The sequence below is a fragment of the Orcinus orca genome, chromosome 3, assembly GCF_937001465.1.
Source record: "Orcinus orca chromosome 3, mOrcOrc1.1, whole genome shotgun sequence".
Lineage (NCBI taxonomy): Eukaryota > Metazoa > Chordata > Mammalia > Artiodactyla > Delphinidae > Orcinus > Orcinus orca.
The window spans coordinates 170693598-170698229 of NC_064561.1; the positions used below are offsets into that span (position 1 = coordinate 170693598).

A 4632-nucleotide genomic window follows, 5' to 3' on the forward strand; every position below is an offset into this window, starting at 1 on the left:
TCATTCTTTTACATGTAGCTGTCCAGTTTTCCCAGCACCACTTATTGAAGAGACTGTCTTTTCTCCATTGTATATCCTTGCCTCCTTTGTCATAGATTAGTTGACCATAGGTGCGTGGGTTTATCTCTGGGCTTTCTATCTTGTTCCATTGATCTATATTTCTGTTTTTGTGCCAGTACCATCTTGTCTTGATTACTGTAGCTTTGTAGTATAGTCTGAAGTCAGGGAGTCTGATTCCTCCAGCTCCGTTTTCTTCCCTCAAGACTCTTTTGGCTATTCAGGGTCTTTTGTGTCTCCATAAAATTTTAAGATTTTTTGTTCCAGTTCCGTAAAAAATGCTATTGGTAATTTGATAGGGATTGCATTGAATCTGTAGATTGCTTTGGGTAGTATAGTCATTTTCACAATATTGATTCTTCCAATCCAGGGACATGGTATATCTCTCCATCTGTTGGTATCATCTTTAATTTCTTTCATCAGTGTCTTATAGTTTTCTGCATACAGGTCTTTTGTCTCCCTAGGTAGGTTTATTCCTAGGTATTTTATTCTTTTTCTTGAAATAGTAAATGGGAGGGTTTCCTTAATGTCTCTTTCAGATTTTTCGTCATTACTGTACAGGAATGCAAGAGATTTCTGTGCATAAATTTTGTATCCTGCAACTTTACCAAATTCATTGATTAGCTCTAGTAGTTTTCTGGTGGCATTTTTAGGATTCTCTATGTATAGTATCATGTCACCTGCAAACAGTGACAGTTTTACTTCTTCTTTTCCAATTTGTATTCCTTTTATTTCTTTTTCTTCTCTGATTGTCGTGGCTAGGACTTCCAAAACTATGTTGAATAATAGTGGCGAGAGTGGACATCCTTGTCTTGTTCCTGATCTTAGAGGAAATGCTTTCAGTTTTTCACCATTGAGAATGATGTTTGCTGTGGGTTTGTCATATATGGCCTTTATTATGTTGAGGTAGGTTCCCTCTATGCCCACTTTCTGGAGAGTTTTAATCTGCTTGACTGCTGATGGGTGGGGCTGGGTTCCCTCCCTGTTGGTTGTTTGGCCTGAGGCAACCCAACACTGAAGCCTACCTGGGCTCTTTGGTGGGGCTAATGGCAGACTCTGGGAGGGCTCATGCCAAGGAGTACTTCCCAGAACTTCTGCTGCCAGTGTCCTCGTCCCTGCGGTGAACCACAGCCTGCCCCGCCTCTGCAGGAGACCCCCAAACACCAGCAGGTAGGTCTGGTTCAGTCTCCCCTGTGGTCACTGCTCCTTCCCCTGGGTCCCGATGCGCACACTACTTTGTGTGTGCCCTCCAAGAGTGGAGCCTTTGTTTCCCCCAGTACTGTCAAAGTCTTGCAATCAAATCCCAGTAGCCTTCAAAGTCTGATTCTCTAGGAATTCCTCCTCCCGTTGCCAGACCCGCAGGTTGGGAAGCCTGACGTGGGGCTCAGAACCTTCACTTCAGTGGGTGGACTTCTGTGGTATAAGTGTTCTCCAGTTTGTGAGTCACCCTCCCAGCAGTTATGGGATTTGATTTTACTGTGATTGCGCCCCTCCTACTGTCTCGTTGTGGCTTCTCCTTTGTCTTTGGATGAGGGGTATCTTTTTTGGTGAGTTCCAGTGTCTTCCTGTCGATGATTGTCCAGCTGCTAGTAGTGATTCTGGTGTTCTCACAAGAGGGAGTGAGAGCACGTCCTTCTACTCTGCCATCTTGGTTCCAATCCTAGCTTCTGTGGGAGGAGTCTGGCCTGGCTTCACTGGGTCCTCTGCTTAGGGTCTCAAAAGGCTGCAATCATAGTTTCTGCCAGAGCTGAGGTCTCATCTCAGATTCCCTTAGGGAAGGATCCACTTCCAAATTCACTGAATTCTTCTGGCAATGAGTTTATCTCTGCTATTTAAATTATGTACCCTTTTCAAAAGGACAAGAGTGTACATTCTTGTACTCTGGGTCTCTTTTATAAGGGTGCTAATTCCATTCATAAGGGCTCCAGCATCATGACCTAATCACCTCCCAAAGGCCCCACTTTTTAAATTAAGATTTCAACATATGAATTTGTGGGGGAGAACATAAACTTTCAGTCTATAACAAACATGTGCACTTCAATGCCATTTCTTTCAGACTTACATTAATTCCCTAAACAAACACTTATTGAACACATGCTAAGTGCCTGCCTAGGTCTGGAAATATGGTTAGAATTGGGGATAAATAAGTCAGTCATAGTTCATATGCTCAGGGATATTGTAAGCTATAATCATATAACGATATATATTGCAGTAATTAATACGAAGCTTCAGTATTTAATGTCACAAGAATTTTGGATTTTTATATTCCATGAACTGTTTTGTGAGTATGTTGTTTCTACTAAACAGTGAATGACAGGAAAGAAATACAGATAAATTTGGTAATGCATTCAAGCATACCATAATGTACACAATTTTTAAAAATCATTTATAAGACAAATGGCAAATTAATTTTTAGGATACTGAACATTCAAGGCAAGGTCGCATATTAGGATCATTTTTTTTTTTTTTTAAGAGGGAGACGTGACTTTATTAGAAAAGTAAAAAAAAAGAAAAAAGTACCAAAAACTGAGCTGAGTTGGTCCTTAACAAATGCCCTGGTGGATGAGGCTGCTTTGGGCTGTGCTGGCCTCCTCCCGCTCCCGCCGCCGGGCAGGGTCCAACTCAAAGCAGCACCACAGCCGCAGGGTCTCATCTGCTGCTGCTGATGCCACTGTAGCCCCATCTGGGCTCATGGTCAGGCGAAGGACCTGGGCTGTGTGACCTTTCAGCTCAACCACCTTGGCCATGGTTGGGTTCCAAATCACCAGCTGTTTCTGGGCAAAGCCATGGCCTGAGATGAGCTCCTTGTAGTGGGGAGAACAGAGGATGGAGCACACCTGGGAATGGGCATCCACAGCACTCAGACAGGCCCCAGAGCAGACGTTCCAGACACGAATGTGTCGATCACTTGTGCCCCCTCCAGTTGCCAGGACATTGGGTTGCCAGGGACACCAAGCCACAGCCTTGATAGCCTCTTGATGCTGGGTGAATGTCTGCAGAGGAACCCAGCCACCCTCTCTAGGAGCACTAGGCCACACGTTGACCAAGTTATCGTTGCCGCCGCTGGCTAAATGTCGTCCATCTGGGGCCCAGCACAGACCACACACTTCCTGGCTGTGGCCACTCAGTGTGGCCACATGGTGTTCTGCTACCGGAACATCATGGTGTGGAATGTGGCCAGAGAGTGAGCCACTACACAGGATATAGCTATTCCAACCGAGGGAGCCCACTCGGGCAGAATGGTCATGTTTCGAAGCCGTTTCTGCTGTTGCACATCCCGCAGCTGCACCTCAGCACTGCTGGTACCCACAGGCAGGTAGTTTCCCTCCTTGATCGAGGCCACAGAAGATGTATAGTCCCCAGGCTGCTCCATTTGCAGCAGTTGCAGGATGTCACCAGAGCTAGCACTCCACAAGTACACACTGTTGTCCAAAGCCACAGCCAGTATATTCCCAGAGCTCCAATCTACACCGTTCAGGTACTAGTCATTCCGGATTTCAGGGGCGTCCAGGATCCTGTCTGGCCGCGAAGGAATGTAACTGCTGGTCTTCCTGCTGGAGCTGGGCGTGGCCTTCTGGCTACAGAGTACTTTCAGTCTCCTCTGGTAACCTTCTGGGGCATTTTGTGGTTTTCCACTGAGCCGAAGCATCTTGGCTTCCTCCATATGAAAACCGTTCAGGTTCAAAGCCCATGCTTTCTGACGTTCCTTCTTGGTGGGTGTCTGACTGTCTTCGGGCTGCTTCTCCTTGCTCGGGAGAATGCTAGCGACCTCCATCTGGGAAGCACTGCGACGGGGGATAGAGCGATTGCCGCCAGGTTTGCTGGGAGTGGTCTGAATCTTGGAGCTGAATTTGCCGGGAGTTCGGCCCCGGGGTCCTCCCGGCGCTGTGGGATCGGTTGGCTGCCCACATAGGCGAGGGGCCCGGCCCGAAGCTTCCTCCGCTTTGCGCTGCCAGCGCGCAGGGGCTGCGTTGGGCATGGGTGTAGCCGGCTGCAGCAGCAAGTGCAGGTCACCCTCGAACCCGAACTGGGCCATGGGAGCGTCCCCGGATGGCTCGGCCCAGCCACCTCTCACCACCAGGTCAAAGCAGGCTCCGATCCCAGACCCTAGGATCAGTATTAAATGTTTGCATCTAGAAAAGAAAATGATTGTAATAGTTTTAAAGATATTACACGGCTCTAATTTGCTTGTATTTTACAGACTTCAAAAAACACTGAAAGGTTTGTTTATAAAGGCTTCCAGATGATACTTTTTTTTTTTTTTGGCTGCGTTGGGTCTTCGTTGCTGCACGCGGGCTTTCTCTAGTTGCAGCAAGCGGGGGCTACTCTAAATTGCGGTGCACGGGCTTCTCATTGTCAAGGCTTCTCTTGTTGCGGAGCACGGGCTCTAGGCACGCGGGCTTCAGTAGTTGTGGTGCACGGGCTTAGCTGCTTCGCGGCATGTGGGATCTTCCCAGACCAGGGCTCGAACCCGTGTCCCCTGCATTGGCAGGCGGATTCTTAACCACTGCGCCACCAGGGAAGCCCCAGATGATACTTTTATGGCAGAGGGAATACAGAGACAAAAACTAGAAA

The 4632-nt window shown here is 47.6% G+C and overlaps 1 pseudogene; it reads right to left on the minus strand.

Annotated features, from left to right (window-relative positions):
* Positions 1–2529: 2529 nt before the first annotated feature.
* On the minus strand, positions 2530–4093 carry LOC101272518 (cell division cycle protein 20 homolog; annotated as a pseudogene).
* Positions 4094–4632: the final 539 nt, after the last annotated feature.